This window comes from Cyprinodon tularosa, unplaced genomic scaffold, assembly GCF_016077235.1.
Source record: "Cyprinodon tularosa strain WSP-4 unplaced genomic scaffold, ASM1607723v1 ctg114, whole genome shotgun sequence".
Lineage (NCBI taxonomy): Eukaryota > Metazoa > Chordata > Actinopteri > Cyprinodontiformes > Cyprinodontidae > Cyprinodon > Cyprinodon tularosa.
Window position 1 is genome coordinate 814,728 of NW_024037937.1, and position 22,647 is coordinate 837,374.

The 22,647-nt window shown below is 36.4% G+C and overlaps 1 long non-coding RNA gene across 1 annotated transcript in view; it reads right to left on the reverse strand.

Annotated features, from left to right (window-relative positions):
- Positions 1–16,977, reverse strand: part of LOC119795844 — a 30,176-nt gene extending 13,199 nt beyond the window's left edge. Inside the window, exons 1-2 of the long non-coding RNA XR_005282380.1 lie at positions 16,779–16,977; positions 16,496–16,626 (exon numbers count right to left, since the gene is read on the reverse strand). This is a non-coding gene — a long non-coding RNA (uncharacterized LOC119795844). The remainder of the gene's footprint in view (positions 1–16,495; positions 16,627–16,778) is intronic.
- Between the last annotated feature and the right edge of the window lie 5,670 nt (positions 16,978–22,647).

Sequence of the window (22,647 nt, forward strand, 5' to 3'; positions counted from 1 at the left end):
CACAAACACTCTTCAGTGTGTATGCTGTTACTATAAGAAGAACACTAATCGTTAGCCATTTTCATTATTAAATTAAGATCGTTCAGACCAAGTAAACCATCTTTTAGAGGTTATGGTCTGCGGTTCACTGGGCTGGAAAGTTAGAAGAAAAAAAAGACTTTCTGCAGATACCAGAAAGGTCATTTAGATTGAAGTTTCAACCTCTGTTTAACATCAGTCTGAAAATAAAGGCAAGTATTGATATCAATGAAGTCAAAACTTTGCCTTAAGGACAAGAATTGCTGTTAAAAATTCTCAAAGGCCTGAATTCTCTTTTTTAAAATATAAAAAAAGTCAAAGAAATGGCTATTATAAACTAAATACATAGTATCTTATCAAATTAAAGGGGGCTTGTGACCATGTTGCAGTGTTAAAGTAACACTTTAAGAGTACATTTGGTCCCACACTAGGTCAGAGTAGGACCAAATGTACTCTTAAAGTGTTACTTTAACACTGCAACATTTACTATAGCTACCTATCTCTAGAAACACTCAGACCTAAAGACGATTTGGAGCAAACTGTTAAAATAAGAGTGATTTTTTTTTTTTACAGTCTGAGAGAAAACTGAAGTGTCTAGAGAACCCATACATATACAGGGAGATCCTGCAAACTCCACAAAGGAAGAGACCAGGCACAGAAACCCAAAACCTTCTCGCCACAAAGTAATCGTACTCCCAACTGTTCCATATCACCGCCTCTTAGAGCTTGGTTAATGCTTGATGCGTCCGTTAGTTCCGTGTGGCGAATTATGTCATTTTGGGTACTACCCCCCTCTGCATGGACAGAATTTACGCACGGAGCATCTTGGAAAATTTGTAATAACACAGACATGCGTAAATCATGGCGAGCAAGCAGAAGCTCCTGTTTGCAAAGGTTCCCAAATGCAAACATCTAGAGACATCCCGTGATTTAACCCCATAATTATCATCACTGTCAAGAGATTGTAGAAAAACTCCAGGAAAGAAATTACTTTGGCACTTGAATGGTTTGAAGAGGCTTTTAAAACAGTTGTGTTTTCTACTTCCTCATGTAGTCGTGTTTTCATCCTGCTGTTTGCACCTCAATTCCCCGGAGGAATGTCTTGAGTCAAGCATAAGGAGCCCCTTAGAGATACATTGGAATCATTGCTTTAGGGTTAATATTTTCAGTTTTCTTACTCTAGACCAGGGGTGTCAAAGTGGTTCCAGAAAGGGCCGTTTAGCTGCTGGTTTTCTTCCCACCCAAGCAGTAGCACACCAGACTCCATTCATCTCATCAGGTCATCAGGTTAAGACTAGACTTACCTTGATGAGATGAATGGAGTCTGGTGTGCTACTGCTTGGGTGGAAAGAAAACCAGCAGCCACACGGCCCTTTCTGGAACTAGTTTGACACCTGTGCTCTAGACCCCTCAGAAATTATTTGGTCCTATCTCAACTATCAAACAGAGATCAGCATCACTTTACCAAGTCTATTTTTAACAGGCTTAACTAGACTTAAAAGTTATTTTTGACAAAGCCTATAGTTAGAAATGGCTTGGGCTATCTTGAGCCATCTCTATAGTCATGCTACTATAGGCTTAGACTGATGGAAGACAAAGGGTCCACTTCTCCTCTGCTTTATTCCATCTCTATTTTTCAGTTCTTCAGTATGTGTTAGCTCAACCCCTAACTTTATGTTCTTTCTTCTTTTTTTGCATCATAGTATCTTCATTTGGCCTGGTCTTGTGTGGCTGTAAATCTTTCTGTATTAAAACATTACCGGGTCTGCTGCCATCAACATCTTCAATTACAGAGGATAGAGTTTGGCCTGTTTTTCAGTCTTTTTTTCCTAGACAAAACTATGGGCTCAGCTTCCACAGAGACTAACTGTATGTGCTCTCTTTCAGCATTTTTTAGATGAGAACTGACTACCAGCCATCTTTTGCTTATCTGTTTCTTTCCTAGACAAAGACACATATGGAGCTACTTTAATGTAACTTTTCTAATAAGTAGTGTATTTATGGATCAGTGCTTCACGGTTCCTTTTGTGGGTCTGTTACTGCCTCCTTAAACCCCCAGTTGGTCTGGACACAAGGCCTCTCTAACTGAACCTGATCCTGCTGGAGGTTTCTTCCCGTTAAAAGGATATTTTTCATCTCCACTGTCCCTGCATACATGATCAGCATGGGAGATTGCTGCCAAGTTAATCACACAATGCACGCAATTGGCAATCATCCAGGAATGGGAAACAAATAAAAGTAGAAAAAAACATTGACTTGATCCAATCAGTTGGTTTTCCTTGGACAGAACATTTTTAAGCAATCTGTCTGGATTATCTGATTGAATTATTTCTATAAAGTGCCTCAAAGATTACCTGTTGTTAATTGACCGAATATAAAAAAAAAATAAAAAAAAATATATATATATATATATATATATATAAACTGAATTGAATCAATTATTTAGCAATGAAGAACAAATGGACCCGTGAGTAAATGTTTTATGGTTGGTAAAAGAAGAACACCCAGCTTTGTAGCTAAAAGTTGGTCATTCTAAAAACAGATTTCTCTGGAAAAAACCTCACCCAAAATAATTATTTTAAAGTCTCCCTCTGCATCAGCCCATTACTGAGGGGACCAAATCTGTATCTTTCTTAAACCACACTTGCAAAATCTTACTGGACACCTTAAATTGCCTTTAAGGGACACCGATGGTCAACCTTCTGAGAAAGAAGCCTGTGTTTGTAGGGGAGCTCCAATCACTAATTAAAGAGACTGAACCAATAATTTTGTGTTTGCTTTTAACCGAGAACCTTTTTTTATGGCAATTTCCCTCTCACTCACATGGCATGGCATTGCCTCATCTAAATAATGACCCATTCATTGCACAAATATTTGCTAACATATATTCCTTTGCTATCACAGGGCTAAAAGAGAAATCCAAATCTGCAATGAGTAAAGTCACAGATCAGAAATGAATCAACGCATTTGTTAGTTGTCAGCTCTAAAAGACAATAAATCCTAAGTCCAAGTCCTTATTCAAGGAAAAACCTTTATTTATGTCTTGACTTTTACAATCCCCGAGTCCGACTGAATGGAACTCATTCAGAAATGCAGATACTACACGACATTTTGGAAAAAGACAAAAATAAGATAGACATGCACTATACTACCTTGATATTTTTTTTCTAATACCTTAACTTTTAGATATACTTTCTATTTCTGGTTTTCTTTACTTTCACAACAATTTACACTGAAGATTCTCACTTCAGGTACCAAAACATGGGAGAGCTGTCTAGTAAACTAAAGTTTTAAATAACTAAAAATCTTTTATATTTTAGATCCTTTAAACAGCCCCTCTCATTGTTTTCTTCTCCTGATATAAGGAGGTATTCACCCAGAGTAATCTTGAAAGAGCTCCTCAGAAGTGCATTGAGAGAGGTCAAAGGTTAGTGTTTAAGTCATCAAAGCAAAGAGTAGCTACCTCGAGGAACCTGAAATACAAACACATGATGAAAACTCTTTTCTTTTTTTTTGTTTCCTCCCCAGTACCACATGGGTTCATGCACACTTCTGATGCTTTCAGTGAAGAAACAGGTACGATTTAAATAGTCATATGAAACAAATAAAAAGCAACCTTAGATTAGAAATAATTTCCTAAAAATGTTTCACCCCTGCTTTAAATAAAAGCATATGTATTCTTGCACGATGCAGATATTTGTAAAAAAAAAACTTTGTGAAAAAATAAAACAGTTTCCTTAATCACAAGGAAAATAGATCCATTCATGACCGAACTGAAACCTGCATTTATTTGACTTTGAGCCGCAGTTATTGAAAGCAATATCAGGCCACAGGTTGCTGACCTCCTTGGATTAGAGGATTAATAGGAAATCTATTTACTAAAGTTCATCTCCCGCTCCGTCACTGCCACATCCAGCCAGTCACATCTCTGTTTACGTTTCCATTTTGTCAATCAGGTTTTTCCTCATGTGAGTTCAGGGTTCAAAGATGAATGATGTCACTTTGCTGCAGATAGAGGCCCCTCTAACTGTTGGGTAACCCACAAACTCCTCTGTATGTTTAAGCAATCTGGAGTCAAACGAGGCCATCTGTCTCCCAGCCGAGACCAGGACGAAAGTGGGTCATCAACAGGACAATGTTCCCAAAACGCAGCCGTAAATTTGCATCAGAGCTAACCGAAAGGTTGTAGCATCAAACTAAATTGCTTATCTAACTCGTTGTGTTTCACTAAAACAAAGTTTTGAGGTGACTGCAGCCTGTTTGCTGCAGATACTGCCTGAAATCGAAGGGAGCGTATTCCTGAAAAGAAGATATCAAACCTACAAACGAGTCCCAAGGTGCCTGGATACCTTCGCTTACCAGAAAAGAAGGAAAAAAAAAAAGGTCCGTTGGGTTTAAAAGAACCTGTCAGGCCTTTTGCTTTGTGTGCACACGGAGCTTATAAGAGGAATCTGAAATTGAGCCGTGCTGCCTGACTGTGTGAGGTTATGTGGAGACCGTGTCTCAGGTGTAAAGCTGCCGGAGCCGAGACAGTGACTCCAGGCCAAGGGAGTGATTTGGGTCAGTTGGTAATTGCGTTCCTGGACCACAGGGGACTTGTTGGCAATTAATCGTGCCAATGAGCCATGTGAAATATGCATGGGGGGGGGGGGGGGGGGTTGATATGTGCAGCTCTGCTAAAGCCACGCTTAAAGAGCGAACGGGTAAAAGATTTCCACTATTACGATCTCCTAAAAAGCCCGAAATATGCTGATCTTTTTATTGAGTCAAAACCAAGCTTTCAGATAAACTCTTAACCAGATGGTGGGAACATCCCAGAAATCTCATCGGCACTCTCGTTTTTTTTTTTTTGTGTGTGTGTGTGTTTTTTTTTCTTTTACTTAAGATAAAAAAAGAAGTTCCCCAGCAGAAGAGGAAGCATTAATAAAACAAACGAACTTACAGTAACATTTTCCTATTTATAGCATGCTTCTCATTAATATCTAAAAACTAAAAAGGTCAACCAAAGCAATTTAAAGAAATGCTTCACTGATACTTTAAAGTGCAATCTAAACTATAAATTAACATTTTTATTCAAATACATGTTTTGTCGATTTAGTTTTTTATTTTATTTTTAGTGTTTTGGCACTTCATTAATAGCCGTGTTTTGCCAACAACATGCTTCAGTAATCTGACGGCCTTCAGGGGCTGCATCTGTCACTCCATGCCAGGCGAGCAGATCAGTCACTTTGTGAAAAAGGGTCTCATTAGCCACTCTGCTTTTGTCTAATCAAAGATAAATCACAGAGAGGCATGTGATCCCCTAAATGACAGGGGCACAAACAAAATGTAACACAATCACTCCACTGTGTGGGACTGGTACCATTATGACAGCGTTAACGATGGCTGCTGCTCACCAGTAATCACGAGGCGTGACGAACAAACGAGGAGAAGTTCTCAGCAGAAACTTGTTTGCAAATAAGGCAGCGATGTGAGCCGGCCTTCACACGGAGCTGATGGGAAGTTAAACATGAATCTTTTCAGGAACTTCTTCAGTATTTCCACAGAGAACTGGACTCTTTGTTGTTTTTCTGCCCTTTTTTACTTCCAACAACATTTTGCTCCGGTGCAAAGAAACGCAAAAGAATATCATGATTGTGGAAAGAACATGAGAAATCTCAAGCCAAGAGCTGGAAAGTCCAGACAGGAGATCAAATTTGGTTAACTAATTTCAAGTCAAAAAATGTGGGCTAGCCATGCAAAAAGAAGCACCCAGAAAAGAAAATCCACGAAGAAATTCATACTCACCACAGAGGACCAGAGACAGGCCTCTTCCCTTTCAGCCTCTCAGATTAAATAATCTACAAAACAGCTGCTCCCAATCTGAGGAAAAGGTTTCTTCTCACTTTAATAACAATAACAACAAACTATTGTTTCTCTTTAGCAAATCAATTAGTTAAAATATCCTTTTCAATCAATTTTTGTAAAATTAGAAGTTTGATGAGTTGCTGGAAAGGTGGAAGGAGTTAAGCTAAAATTCAATTAGCCACAAATATTACATGAACTTCTGATAAAAGACAACGTATTATTTTTGTGAAATATCTGCTATAGGAAAAGTGTTTCTATTTTAAAGAACCAACATTTCATTAACATTTGTTTTGTTTAAGTATAGAGAAAAATGTACAACTTTTGCAAAAAGAGGAAACAGGGATTTTCTGGATGTTGATACCACAGTTTCCAAGCAAATGATGGGATAAAAATATATTGGGTTATTTTTATGTTTTAATTTCTTGTAAAATTAAATTTCATTATACTTTAAACGCAACAACTGTTATTATGCTGCATTTAAAAGCAGGGGTGGGTAGACTACCCAAAAAAAAAGCTTTATTTTTTATTACTCAGGCAAAAGTAGAAAGTTGTCATTCAGTAAATTACTCAAGTAAGAGTAAAACAAGTGCTTAGTAAAAGGGATATTCAAGCACTGAGTATTGGTGATTTAATGTTTAAAATCATGTTATAAAATAAAATGAAATAAAAAAATAAATTCAGGGACAAAAAAAACTCTTACGAATAAAGTTTTTTTTTTCTATATAAACTTATAAGACAATATTTTACATTAGAAATGCATACATGGATTGAACCTTGGAATATTCTGATGACTAGAGGTTAGAGGGGTTCCGTTTTTTTATCAGTCAAAGAAAAATTAAATAAAGTCAAAGTCTTGCCACTGAAGACTTAGAAACCTTACACTAAGCTAATGGTTCATGTTCAAACACACTAACAGCTACCAGCGTAACTGAAAGGAGCAGCTTTGAAATTCAGTGAAAAGTAAAGCCATCATTTAAGGTTTAACATTTCTGGCTGAATTAAAAGCTGTATTTTGATCCCTTTTATGACTGATTATTCCCAAACAAAAGCGAGTAGTTTTACTAGGAATCCCTGCCTTCGATTCTCATCCTGAAAGTCAGAACGGAGCAGAAGAACAGCATCTAAGAAGGCCCCATTAGTCGTAAGGTAAACACCAATCTTACACTGAAAACAGAAAGTAATCAACCCCTTAAAAAGGGATTGTCCTCAATAAGAAAGATAATCTCCACTTCAGCCAGACTCCTCCCGGCTCCGTTCAATCCGCTGTGTAATTGCTCTTGTTAATCATGCCTTAATTTATTGACGAGATTCATTTGGAGGGCTCATCTTGGAAAAACGCAATCTCTTCCAATCTGCACATGCCACCGTCTTGAAATGAAGCATGAGCCTCAGATTAGGTGAGTTTAAGAGTATTTGGAGGGAAAAAATCAGCTTCTTTGGCCCTCTAAACTAACGCTGAACAATCTGGTTGACGTGGCTTCCCAGCATCTCATGGAACGCCCTTCATACTGTCGCCGCACAACCAGTGAAGGACTTGGACAGACTTTTATAAACTTAGTAACTTATAGTTTAACATAAATGCCGTGTGATAATAATTTCAGAAACAGACGTCTGACATTACAAGGTAAACAATAGAGTTTTCCTCTTATGGTCTATCAGAAACATCAGATATAATTAAAGGTTCCGTAAACCTCCAACAGAACCCCACAGAACTGAAAATGCCAGTGAGTGGCAACAAGCAACAGAAGCAGAAAATTAGACTTCCCTCCTGTTTGTTAAATATTCACCACAATGAGACAGAGATGAATGGGGATTTCTCATGATTGTTAAAAAGACACATTTACATCAGTGACAGGAATGAGAAGAAGTGCTGTTCATGTGCTCTCAGCATTTGACTTTGTCTAGTGTAGGATATTAAAATGAGCCATGAAGGAGAGGGTTCTAGACATGACTTCCTGTTATATTCAGGGTTAAGAATCTTATTTTAAAGTAAGAAGGAAAGTAGTTCTTCAGCTGCTTTGCTGCATGGACAAAGTTCACAAATTAAGACTTTACAGACATCAAACATGATTTTTAAAATGTTGCATTAACTTAAAAAAAAAAAAAAAAGGAATTAGACATGTTTTAATCTAGTAGTTGGGAGCAAATCAGAAGCTGACGCATGGCTTTAAGCAGTGGTGTTAGAAGTACACACTTTTGTTACTTCAGTAGAAGTATAGATACTGCAGTTTAACAACACTCTGGTAAAAGTTGAAGTATCAACTTGACCTCTTTACTCAAGTAAAAGTGAAAAAATATGTGCTCGAAAAAGTACTTAAAGTATAAAAGTATAAAGTAACCTAAAAAAAAAGAAACAGCCAGATGTCACTATATGAATTGAAAGCTCAATTTTTCGACTATTTGGAACAATTGTTTGAAATAGGGCCAAAGGATGAGGGAGGTCTTGTTGGTCCGACCTTTGAGACATTTCAACATCTTTTCCTGAATCCAACATTGTAGCATGGCATAGACAATTCACCTTTGCAGTTTGAAGAACACCTGCTTGCTTCTGATGATTTCCTTTAGCTAACCAATGAGTGTTTGCGTTATATGACTCGTCCAATGACACTAGCTTTCACTAGATGTGGATGGAGCCAATGATCTGTATTGGATGGCGCACATGACCTGAAATAAATATTTATAAACATTAAAACAAAGCCAAGAGTAATAAGTAATGTTTGTTTTAAAAATGTAAGAAACCCCAGTCGACTCACACTGAGCCTGGTTTTGCTGGAGATTTCTTCCTGTTAAAAAGGGAGTTTTTTCTCTCCACTGTCGCTACAAGCATGCTTACTGTGAGGGATTGCACTCGAGTCAATGAGTCGATGCAATCAACTGTTTTCCTAAGATAGAAAACTTTGAATCAATTTGACTGGATGGTCTGGTGAACTCAAGTGCCTTGAGATGACGTGTGTTGGGAATTGGCGCTATAGAAATAAACTGAATTGAATTTGAATTGAATAGAAAGTACACATACTTGTGTGAAAATGTAATGACTAGAAGTCAGAAGTAGGAAGAAAATCAAGTAATGGAGTAAAATATAGATACCTAAAAAGTGTGCTTAAGTACAGTAACGAAGAATTTGTACTTCGTTACTTGACACCTCTGGCTTCAATAAACAGGAGGCAGAGGCTGTAAGCTAGCATGGATTTAAGAAAAATGGAAACCTGCTGATCATACCATCTAAAAAATTTTTAAATATTTCTATTCAATTATTTTAAACCAAACAGCTTAAAGCTTTATTTACATTTGAACCCAACAAAGGTATTTAAATCAAGCCTAAATGGGACTTAAGAAAGTAATGATAAACTATGTTCTGGTTGGAGCTTTAACCCATTGGTGCTGTGGGAAGATTGGGTATTTGTAGATATTTTTGTTTTCTTTTTCATGCATCTGTTTTTTATAAGTTGCATAGTTTTAACTGCAGATACATCCCGACCCAGCAGTTAGTTGCTTTCAGAGAACCTTCTAGAGAGTCCTGTTTGTTTAGGAGTTTATCAATAGCTGCATTTGACTGAGGGCAGCAGCGTGTCGTGCTGAGTCGACATTTTCCACGCTATGCCTTAAACAACCCAAGCTGGTGGGGAAGCGTCACAGTGCTGCTGACCACGTCAGCGTATCTCCTTATATTAAAACCCTAAAGGAGGCGCGTGGTCCCAGTCTCCTGATTTTACACCCTGAACTTCAGCCCTGTTATCACTGATTGTTAAGGAGATCACTGTTCATCTATCTGCAGACTTTTCTTTTACATTTCTTAAACGCAGATATTTTTACTGTTAGTAAAAACGACTTTCCTACAAACAGTTTAAAGGAAAATTTTTCCTGCAAAATTTGCAGGAAAAATTGTCATATTTCCACCATGTTATGACAGAAATAATTTAAAAAAAACGATCCGTTTTTTTCAGTGATTTTTAGCTTTTAAGCAGCAAGTATCAACAAAGACTGAATTTTGGACTCTTAGAAATATATATATTGGACATAGATAAAAAAAAAAACATCAAATTAAACTAATTAAACAAACCTAGTAGTGTATAAATTTGAATTTCCTACCTTGTAATGCTAAGTGTTTCATATTTGATGAATTAGTTTTTTTAAATCAGTTATTTTTTCTTTTTCAAGAAGACTTAATTTATAGAACCAGGCGCATGTAGTGAACTGAAATAAATTACATGGAAATACTAAATGTATCACAAATGATACGAATGGTTATTACATTTTTATTTTTATTTTATTTTTAAAACATGGTTAAGATTTTTAAGTTTTTAAAGGGATTTTAAAATGTTAGTCCATTTAAGACCCTGATAGAGCTAAAAACACCTGTCTTTATAAATCCGCCTGGTTAAAGCTTTTAAATACCTTCTTAAAACCCATATTCCAAACTAAAGGTACTTTTTGGGTCACACCGTGGACTAAAATTCAGGAACAGTATGCGGGAGGGAAGACTTTTTGATATAAAAACGAAGCCGTTCTGACCTTGATTCTGAAAACTGAACTTCTCTAGAGCATAAAACCTTTAGAAGAATGATCAACATTCATTTAAAATTACTCTATAGAAAATGTAAGATGTGTAACATTGTTAAATTAAAAGAAAAAGAGTTTACTTTGTACGATAAACTCAGGTAGATAGATTTCTATTTTGAGATTTGAAATCAACTTTAATGATAAACAGATGCAAACCTTTTCTTTTAATCAACAACATCTCAGTCAAGCTGTTCAACGGCTTGTTTAGACTCTACTTATATCAAATAAAAGTATTCTTATTCATCTATTTTGTTTATGTTCACTTCGATCCAGGATCCAAGTGAAAGAATGTTGTTTTTCTGGTTTTAGTTTAACATTTAAACCAATTGATTTTTATGGAAACAAAACAAAACTTATGCTTTTTATTGATTGGAAAGTTCCATGTTAAAGAAAAATGAAGGAAAGAAAGCAGTTTGCAGCCATATGGGGAAAAAATAATCAAACAAAGAGAAGAAGGCATTGTTTGTTCAATTAGTGGAGTTTCTATGCAGATATAAAAGCAAACCACATAAAATCTCCTTTAACTTTGTATGTTTTTATTCTATTATTTAGATTTTTGGTTTTAAAGTCCTTAATGTTCTTGCACCTCCACATGTCTAAACTCCTATGCATTCAGAACCTAACTAGGGCCTTAACATCAACAAACCAGCTCTGGTTAGAAGTCCCTTGAGGTAGGTAGGGGTGATTTGGCCTATAGTCTCGAGCAAACTGCTTCCTGACGCTCCCACCATTGCAGACTTTGGGGCTTATAAAACCAATTTGCTCAGAATGGGTTTTAACTTACTCAAACGAGGCATCATATCACTTAAGATTTGTATTTACTCTTTCCTGATTGGGGATTTTATGTAGAGCCCTTTGATTACCTTAGTAGTAAAGAGTTATATACTGTGAATGAACGATTAATAAAATGACCATTTTAATCTCTCTAGCAATGATTGCTCAGCAGGCCTAAAGATGCACATGCAGCTCCAGAGCCGCAGGTTGCAGAATCTTCTAACTCTCCACGTCATAGTAACCCAAAGCAGCTGTTCTCTGGCTTTAAAAAGGTTTTTCTTTATGATTTTAAATACATTTTTGGTTGTGTATCTGTATGACAAAAAAGTTCTCAAGGAAGTGTCTTCCTCGGGAAAACATTCTTCTGAAGTAGAGCACCTGGAATTTAAAGGTGCAAAGTACAAAAAAAGTACCAAAAAAAGTACCAAAAATCATTTGATCCTGATAAAATAAGGTTATACGCTTCATACGTCTTTCCTGATAGAGTTTGGATAAACTTTTCCAAACCTAAATAGAATTCCAGCTATGGGCTGACGTAAATAAATATGGCGTCATCTGCTAGAAGTACCACAAAACCATTAAGAGGTCAGATGTCGACTAAATAGATACCGACCGTCCTGCAATTCCATGACAGATCGGCTCGGTCGAACAAAGACCAATGTTAATAAAACAAATCATGAAAATATTGAGTTTGAATTTTGAAAGGTTGAATTTTTTTATATGCAGATTTTTTTAACACTGAAAAATTAAACTGAAAAATAAGTATTGAACATTTAATCACTTTGAGATAGTAATGAGAATTTTTAGCTTGAAGAGAAGATAACAAATGAAATTTCAACTATGTAGAAACAATGACAATGAATTTTTTTTTAGGTCAAAAATGTGTTCTGAATATATCTTAACACTGAAACGGTCATGCAAGCTAACGCTAACTCAACTACAGAAAAATGGAAGTAATAAACTCACCGTTGAGTGAGTGAAACAGCAAGTACAAACATGCAACATTTAAATTTCAGTGGCATTTTTAATTCAAATCCCAGCGACACAGATTTACTTCCATACAGGGGATCGTTAGAAAACTAAGAAAATGTTAGTGTCTTAAATATTTTATGAATAAAGAAATAAAGAAAAAATGTCCCTCAAAGGAGAAAAAGAACTTTTACTCATATACCTTCAATTTAAATATCACTGCAACCAATTATTTTTAAATTAGTACATTAAGTCCCACTGTAATTAATTTGACCTCAATATAAATCCAGATATTGTGTGAAGAGCCCAGAGGTTTGGTGCTGAAATGAAAATCAAGAAATACAGCCAGACGGGTGTAAATTGTGGTTTGTTTACAGACCAGTGAATTTATAAAACGACAATCTTAAAATAAAACAAATACATGAACGTCCATCTGAAACAAACAGGCAGTTAGAGACGAGGATTGATTGATCCCATAGTAACCAGTCTGGCCTGAAATGAAGCCAGAAGAAGTCCTTTCAGCAACATTTTAGAAGGCGGCAGGTGAATGAGATCAAAACTGATTTTTTGCTAAGAGAAGCTAACGCTGCCCATCATGAGCTGGACATACCCACACTGCAGCATCCTGCAGGGACGCTTCCCGTTTGCAGCCACACTGCAAAGGTTGCTCACATTCCAGCAGGACAACAACTCTAAGAACGCAACCAGAACTAAAGCTGCAGGATATCTGGAAATCACAAAGCTTCTCAGGCTTCTCCTTAAAAGGTGCATGAATGTATCCCTGATATTAACAAACCAGGAATGTGAGGAAAGAGTCGATTTATTCAAATCTATGAAGAGCGTCGGAATCACTGATCTTCTGAAATAAACGTTTCTCAAATGAAGTCATGCCAAAAGTCAACAAGGAGGAAGAAAAAACAGAAAAAAATAACTGCTGATAAGAAAGGCAAGATAATGTGTTCACCTCTGCCAGCAGCGGAGAGCGCAGCACAGGAGAAGGTGCTGGGGGATGTGCAGGGACAAGAATGAGAGTCTTGCTGCTAACGCTCAGCGCCAAATAAGGTCAGAGCACCTGTTGAAGATTCATTTGGCGGGATCATACATGTTGGATCATACATGTTCCAGCACATCAATGTGCTTGGTCACACCTGAACAGCAGGCAGAAAGGTTACTAACCGTGCAAGAGCAAGGAGTTTCTGGTTATGCCTGTTCAGAAACATAAATATTTAGAAAAACAACGAAAAGCATGATTGAAATCCTTCATCCACCTAATTAAAAACAACTAGAAGCTATTTTTACTGACAAGCGTACATATAAAGGATTTTTTTAGAAAAGAGAACAAAAAAGTGGGCTAAAAAGTAGAGGGGCCTTAAAGTCTGAACGCTAAAGAAATGTCCTTTCTGGAATTCTTTAGTTTAAGGAAGAACATAAGAAGGTTCATATGAAAATATGCAGATAAAATATGAATAGAATGTAATTAATTACTATTTCTTAACTGAAACATCAGATTAAATGGCTATCTTTGCCCTAGTGGAAAGTCTTTATATAGTTTTTGATGTACGGAATGAGAGACAGACCTCTCCGTTCATCATGGTCATGCCAATTCTTCCATTAACCCTGCCCTCAGACTAGGGGTGGGTATTGCCAAAGAAGTCACGATTCGATTCGAATCATGATTCACAGGCCACGATTCGATTCTATCACGATGCATCGCGATACTTGAATTATTGCAATGCATTGCAATATTTTCTCACCCATGTTTTGTTTTTGAATGACTCGGCGCAGTATCCCGCGGCCGGAAATGCTTGCGACACAAGGCAGCGTACGTCAACACATCCGCAGCGACATCTACTGGACTGGAAGTTGTATTACCCTTGTTTTTGGCTGATGTTCGCCAACCATTCATGCAATTTTATTTACTCATTTTTTTAAATTAATAATCGATACTTGGCATCAAGAATCGATGCAGTAGATCATGAAAATTAGAATTACGATGCATCATCATGATGATTATTTTGCACACCCCTACCTCAGACTGAGTCGGCAAGGTCTAAGGGTACTGGCCTTAAAACTGAGCTCTACCTGAGCTTCAATTATTAATACAAAGAACAAGTTTTGAAAAATGAAATTTGAAAGAAAAAAATTCTATAAACAAAACTTTATTTTAGAGTGATTTTGCCGTTTTCCCAAAATATTATTTTTTTTCATATTTAAATTTTTCTAAATTAATTTTATTACTTTTTTTAATATTTTCTTTTAAGAAACAGTTTTACATATATATATATATATTTTTTTGTTTTTTTTTTTTTTTTTTTTGTTTCCCAGATTGAGTTTAAGATGTATTTAATTATTTTCAAATTGCATTTTAAAGATCACATTCTCTTTACTTCAAGCACAATTCAAACACTCATACATTGGCCAATTAGGTGAATAAATTAATCTTTTAAAAGCCTGTTGTGGAGAGTGTTAGTACTAGATGTTTTTCCCTGCTGTGGTAGCAGCATCAGAGCAAATGACTGAAAAAAGTTCAACAAGCTGATAAAGAAGGCCGACTCTGTTCTAGGAAGTCCTCTAGAACCTCAGGACATGATTTCACAAAGAAGCATCCTTCAAAAAGGGAAGAATATTATGGACAACACTGAGCATCCTCTTAATCAGACTATTAGACCTCAACAAAGTGTCTTCAATCAGTCTTCAGAGCACAGAAGGCGCTTCTTTCAATAATCGATCAGCTGAATATTTTCTGCCCCAAATAAAATATTTTCCCTAATGGTAAGGTTGCAGGCCCAGATGGGTTTGGAATTTAACTGTATGAAAAAATACTCTAAAATAGCAGCCCCACTTTATGTTGAGGTTTTTTAAACACTCTTTTCACACTCAAACACTTCCAATGTTAATTTGCTGCTGAGAGACAGGAAGGAAGAAACAGAACCTTCCTCCTACTAACCTGTCGATCAGGTCAAAATTATTTATGAACATATTTTAATAAAGTTTTGGCAAATCAATTAAATCAGCATGTTTTATTGGAAGAAACTGGAAGAAACTGGGTTTATCTGGTTACTTTAAACCCAACAACCAAAATTTGTATATATATATATATATATATATATATACACACAAACATATATGTATATTTATATATACACACATCTAGACATATATACACATACATATACACACACATACATACAGTATATATATATATATATATATATATATATATATATATATATATATATATATATATATATATATATATATTATATATATATTTATATATTCATATAATTACTAAAACATTAGAGGTTGTCCCCCATGGGGGGCTCAGTGTATATATATATATATATATATATATATATATATATATATATATAATTACTAGAACATGGTGGAAATGAGCGGTAATTTCAAATAAATGAATTATGAAGAATTGTGTTATACAGTAAAATAACATTTCAAATAATTGCACTTTAGAGGCAGCTGTTTTGTAATTTAAAGGAGATTGTAGTTTATTTGATTAAAATACAGTTTAATAAATGTCTTTATTCAGCCGTTAAAAAGATTTGTCGGAGGAGGCTGAGGGACATGAAAACTTTCTTGTACATCCAAGGGGGCACCCAACAAGAAACGTTTGGGAACCACTGCATTAAATCGTCAGTAAGAGCAGCAGATCAATTATTTCAATTAGTGCTTCCTTAACCTGTGGTGGAGAAAAAGCTGCCAGGTAGACGCCATGAAATCTCTGAAGTGTAACCAAAAAAAAAAGAGCCAAGAGGGATGTCTGACTTGTTCAGATGCAGATATCAGTCAGAGTTGATGTTTTTGCAAAGCCACAATTGTTCAATGAACCAAGCTGTCTTTGTTTATCTTCCTTCTCTCACACAAAAATAACGATTTTCTCAGTTGTAGCCAAAAATATCCAAGCTATTTAATCAGATCTCAGGTTTTTTTTAAATCGCCTCTAAGCTCACAGTTAGACACAAACAGAGCTTAAAAGAAAAACATGTGAGGTTAGTGTCAGCTCTTAGAAAGAAATACTTCTGCAGTCCAAGGTAAGCCAGTGAAACAATCCCAAACAACTGCTTGTCTTTTTCCATATTTCCAGATACAATCTGGAACATTTTGTGAGGCGCCTTAAAGCAAGTAAACAGCAGTGACACCTTCATGACACCATTAAAACCTCCTATCAAGCAGCAGCTAATGATGACAATACCCTCCACCTTCTAGAGGAAGCACCGTTTCAGGAAATGCAGCAGGAAACCATGGAGGAATCAGCCATTTTTAGCATTAACTCGCGTTTTAAACGGAGACCCAAAATGATACTCACAGCTTCCCTTCAGATGTTTGGAGCACAGAGGAGACTGCTAGTGTTACTAGTAGGGAACTCAGTAGGAAGACTCCTCTCACCCTTAGAGAGCCTGGCGCTGCTGAAATGACTCACATCCCCTCTTCAAACCTCTGTCAACCATCAGGAGGAGGTAAACATTTCCAAATATGGAGAAAGTATGGAGACAGTATTGAGGGCAATATCAGTTTGGTTTGCTTTTAGCTAGGAATGCCAAACTATGTGAGCCAGAGTCGCTCCACGGAGCCAGTTCTGTGGTACATACCTCTCACTTGGGATAATAATGATGATGATTGCAGAGAGCTTTTCACAGTTGTTTGGGGTTCAGTCTGACCTAAGATGGATGAAAATGTGAGCCTGTTGCATCAGCTCAGTCTTTAGGATCTGACTTAAGAGATGCAGGAGTTCATGGCCAACACCCTATCCACTGTGACGTGTTACTGACCTGCTCACACCAACCTATAGTTCAGATCCAGCTTTGAAACTGCATTTCTAGGTTTAAAACGTTATAATTCATGATTTTAAATATTTTTTTTTATTAATAAATAGGAAATTTACCTAATAGTTCATTCCACAACTTAGTGGTACGTTAAATATTAATGTTTTAAATTGCTAAATAAATAACTGCAACAACTTATTATTTCCTGGTAGGTTTATGTATTTCATCATATATTTTAGCCCTCCGCATATATATCACACGTCAATGATTGTAAACACCGACCCCCGCTTTGGTCACCTCTGCATTAGTTACTTTATCGTTTCTAGATGACACAGTGTCATCTATCTTTAGTTTTGTATAACAGTGATTAGCATGGACAAAATGGTAGCAAAAGCAGCCATGTAAGCAAACAAGATGTGGCCCGCAGCACCATCATTTAAGATGACCCTTAATTACAATTTAAGAATGGCCATATGAAGCGGTTAACTGAATAAACATTTAAAAAATGGATACTAGGGAGGCAACTTTTCCTTTAAAGCAACATTGCATATCTTTTGTCCCAAGTATTATCATAATTCGAGAGATTTTAAATGATTTTTCTGGTCAATATAGAGCAATTGGTGGGTATTGATGCTCCCATGCAGGCTGCTCTTCTTAAAGGGGAACACCGTTTGTTTTTTTACATTGGGCCCTTGATTTTACGTTATTACATCATGTTCTACTCACCCATATTAGTTTTGTGTCATTTGGAGCTGTTCTGAAGATATTCAGTTTTGTTATATCCAAGTAACGTCTTCCTTTGCTTTCCTCATTTATGGTACATCAGCATTCATAACATGTAGGCAAATCACTGTCCTCCAGACATTCGCGGTTATATTTTTTATATTTATATTTTTTAAATGGAAAAAAAAACTGCATTCCCCTTTAAAACGATGTAACTTGTGAGGGTGGGATGCGTCGCTGAATGAGCTTTACAGCAGTCTGAGCTACACTTTAACCCCAGAGCTGAGATAAATGTTGCTGTTAGCCAACAAAAAAGATCTGACAATGACCTGCTCAGACACATTACTGGTTCTATGATGTAAGATTTAATCCAGAGCGGTTAATGTAGCCTTGAATTTACAAATGACTCCATAACTTCTTAATCTGGTCCGATATGATCTGTTATCAGAAACCAAAACGTTGAGGGAGGCGGTTTAATGTCGCTACAGTGCCATGTCATCAGTGGCCTTTAGGGGCGCCAAACCTGGAAGTAGGACCAGACAATGAATTAATGACTTAAACTTTTGGTTTATGGGAATTGAATTTTTAGAAAATTGGGAATCCCAGAGTGACATCAGATAATTTGTTTTTTTTCTTAGACTTAAGCTTATAATTATTTAAACCAGAAAATTGTGTGATACTACTAGCTGTAAACATTCTCCGTGTTATATTTGTAATGTTTATTGTGAAAGATGGTTATTTTTGAAGAATTTTTCCCAGCTTGAATTTTGTTGCCCTTTACATTAAGTTCGACTCCCAGAGGACATGATTGAGGTCAAAACTAACTTTTTAAATCCGTTCATGTCCTTTAACTTTTTTTGCTACGAAACTTAAAGAAGAAAAATACACAAATAAATTGCTTCATCGGATTTGGACAGTAAAAAAATTATCTGAGAAAAGATATTTACGCAGCATCACCCAGCCCTAAGAGGAAGTTAGAGGTCTAGCTTTTGGCCCCAACAATACTTCAACTTGATACACAAAACTTTAAAGTGGAGGCCTTCAACAGGGGGTCCGCCACCCCTAGGGGCCCAAGGAGGTACTGCATGGGGGTCGCAAAAGATTTGGTTGATTAGACATGTTTTTTATATTCCCCCTGCATTTTTTTCCACTAATTGAAAGGTTTTTAAATCCACATTAACATGAATTTAACAGGCTGTAGTAAACAGATAAATGGAGGCAGAAGATGTCTTTCAGTCATCAATGCACACATTCAGCGACACACAGGAGCTCTTTCAAGCTGGGCACCATTTCCTTCACAACACCTGTCCCATCAACCAGGAATCAGAATCAGAAATACTTTAATAATCCCAGGGAGAAATTACTTTCGTTACATGACTCCATCTGTAATAGAGTAGGACCAGGTTGATATAACACAATTTCATACAATATACATAATTAGGGGGTCCCTGCTCCATATCCCTATCAGTTTGGGGGTCCTTAGCCTGGAAAACGTTGAAGAACCCTGATCTAGAGACCACAGCCCTAGACAATGTGGATTCTCAACTACATTTCCATCACAAGCATGTTCAATAACAGACAGGTCTAGAGTTTAAAAGGACAAAACTATGCTGGACTCTGCTTAGTCTTCAAGAGCATTGATGGAGAAAGAATTTGGTTTGGCAAATATTTTGCTTATGGATTAATCTTATCCTATTTTTTTGATTAATGGATTAATAATCACATAGCAAAATGGACCTGGAGAGAATTTTTCCATTTAAAATTTAAACCAGGCAAAGCTAAAAATATGCAACTTGAAAGGTTCTGGATAGAGCCTATTATGCGGACGAAAAAAAAGGTATTTCATCTTAAATGCAAAATGATTGTATATTTTTACAGTTTAGTTGTAATTACTGCTCTGAGAGGGATTTCAGCAAATGACATGAGTTAGTCTCTGTATATCTTAATTTAATTAAACCATTACTAATTATTAAAGATTTTTTTTTATATTCTGTTCATTTCAATTAATTGAATGAATTGTTATATACCCTAGTTTGAGAGACGTTTATGGTCCTTCTCTTTTGTGTACGCTGTCGTTTAGGTTTATTTTTTTCCTTCACAGGACGGCATACAACAGAGTAACAAGCTAGCAAACCGCTGAGCCTGAAGACATCGTCACCCAGAGCAAGATGTGAGCTGAGGACCATTGGGTTGAGTCAAACATGGTTAAATCCCATGAGGATTGTCCTGCAGAAACTACAAAGGATGTTTCTATCAGAAAAAAAGCCTCTACAGAGTCTAGATCAGCAGCAGTAAGCAGGTTATAACACAGAGTTACTCTAGTGCTCTTTAAAGCTCTTCTTATCAGCCAATGGTTTCATAAAACAACTCTGATCATCACCAGGGATAAGAAAAATAATAAAAATCCAGATTTGACAATTCCCAACTGAAATCTGAATACAAAGCAAAGGGCCAGGCTTAAAGTTGGATAAGATTATGTCTGTGCGTTGCTAAATTGCAGAGGAGCAGAATTCATCCTGCAAAGACCGGCAGGTAGCGGCGGCTTATTCTCCACATGAAATCATCTCCCCGCACAGATTGTCTTTAAGTGATTAAGAAGGTGTAATTAAAGTCTGATTACTCCCATGAGTGCCTTGGGTCAAAAGCTTAACAGCTGCTAGGGGAGAACATTGCATTGACCTTCCTGGACTGGGGATTGTGTTGAGGAGCAGCTTGAGAGTCCTCATTTCCTGAAACAGCACAACCTACTTTACACAAGTCCCTCCGGAAAGGGACCGCCAATCAGTGCAGTCAATGTCCACGCATTATTAGCACAAACTTTCACACGCTTTTTTCCTGGAGAAAGTTCCCTAAATACACTCTGTGCAGTTGTTTGACCAACTTAGTGTGAGCAGAATTACTCTGCAGACTAATTCAATACGTGCACAATGTCATTCCTCTCTGCTTTTGCATTAATGTTCTTCATTGCCAAAACCCTCAATGCCGAAGGAAAAAGCCATGATGCCAGACAATTTTTCCATTTGCTCGATAGAGAACATCATTTGATTATTAAGATTTCTGCAGGTGGTCAGCTTTTTTTTTATTTTATTTTTTTATTTGTTTTCATGACAATTTCATCAAGAAGAGCATCTGAAAATATCCCTTTTATAAGCATCTAATATTGAAATAGGTCCTTAAATGCAAAACTCTTTAATCTCCTGAAACATTATCATGTTTTAGTATCGAGACATTTATTTTGCTTTAGACTGGCTCTCTTTTCCCACCTGAAGGCAAAGAGGAAAAGATTTATAGATGCTGGAGATTCTGTTTTGTTCAATTATGATACGATGAAAAGCGGTGAAGCTAATTTAAAAGAAAACTGCAGCCTCAGTCACACCGAGTCTGGAAAGCAATACCACTTTATCAGTGATGCATACATTTCTGATAACTTCTCTGGATTTTGTTGGTGACCACAGATTTTAGTACAAATCGGAAAAGTGTGGTTTGCATTGCTGTTCACCCTCCGTACAGCAACTCTGTAACATTTAGCTTCTAGGGGCGATAGATCTGGAACTTCCAGGATTAGCTCACCTGAAAGCAACACTGCACTGTAGCTAAATTTAAAATCCTCCCTCTGTGTTTTAATAATAATAAAAATAATAATAACAATAATGTTAATTGAACTTTATTGATCTCACATTGGAGAAATGTACCTTTGCATTTAACCCATCCCCTTGGGGAGCAGAGGGCTGCCATAATGGGGCGCCCAGGGAGCATTGTGGAGGTTAAGGGTCTGGCTCAGGGACCCAGAGTGGCAGTCTGTGGGAGTGGGCCTCGATCTCAGAACCTCGGGATTCCAAGCTCTATGCCTTAACCACTAGGCCGCCATTCCCCGTGGCGGCAGATAACAAATATCCAATAACAAATTTGAACCTATGGAGTTGCTAATAAACATTAAATATATTTAAAATGATGAAATAAAATACATAAATTTAATATATGAATAAAATCACATTGGTTTATATCTTTAATGAGTAAATAACTAGAGAAATAATTATATATATAAAGGGATCCCCAGTGTGTTGTACTAAAAGCTGAAATGTTTGAGAACCTCTGAACTAAAAGTCTGTATCTTAACCATCTAAATAGAAATTGTATATTTTCATTTTTAACTGCTAATTGGGTGTACAGAAATAAATAACTAGCTTTTAGACTTAGACTTAGACAGTACTTTATTGATCCCTTGGGAAGTCTCCCTCCGGAAATTAAGGTTACCAGCAGCTTACAGGGCAAAAAGTATTAAGTTAAATTAAGTTAAAATTAAGCAAAATACAAATACAAATTACAGAAAAAACAAAAAATACAAGTGTTAATAAAAAATACAAGTGTGCATTTATACATTATTTTGTTGCAACCGTTGCAGTTTAGTTTAGTTTAGTAAATGAATTTTGATATTTGTCATTTTCCAGTTATTCTTTGCTAAACAGAAGCCTATATACGTCTGAAGTTCAAACTTCAACCAATTTAGGTGTAGCATTTGTTGATCGTGGCATTAAACTATTAATGTAAATATCTTCACATATAGAACGGGAAGCCTTTACCTGCGTAACGTATACGTGGGATGCCACATGCTGCGCTTACGTGCTGAATGAGTCTGGTGTTTTTCATATTGCAGTAAAGTATCACTCTGGGTCACATGACTTATTCAGTGACGCATTCGGCCCTCTAAGATTAAAAAGCCATTTTTTGAGAGGAACAGCTCATATGGAGCCCCAATACCTGCAATATATTTAGCTGGAAACGTCTTTATACCTTTATATCTCAAATTAAGCTGAAACTTGGGTGAAAAGTTACGCACTGTTACTTTAAGAGTCACCTGTTTGTAGCTTAAGAAGAAATACTCAGATGTATTCCCAACAGGAAAGTCCAGACCAAAAGCCTTTATTTTTTTCTTCATTTGATGCAGTTTGCTTTTGTGATATACTTTGAAAAC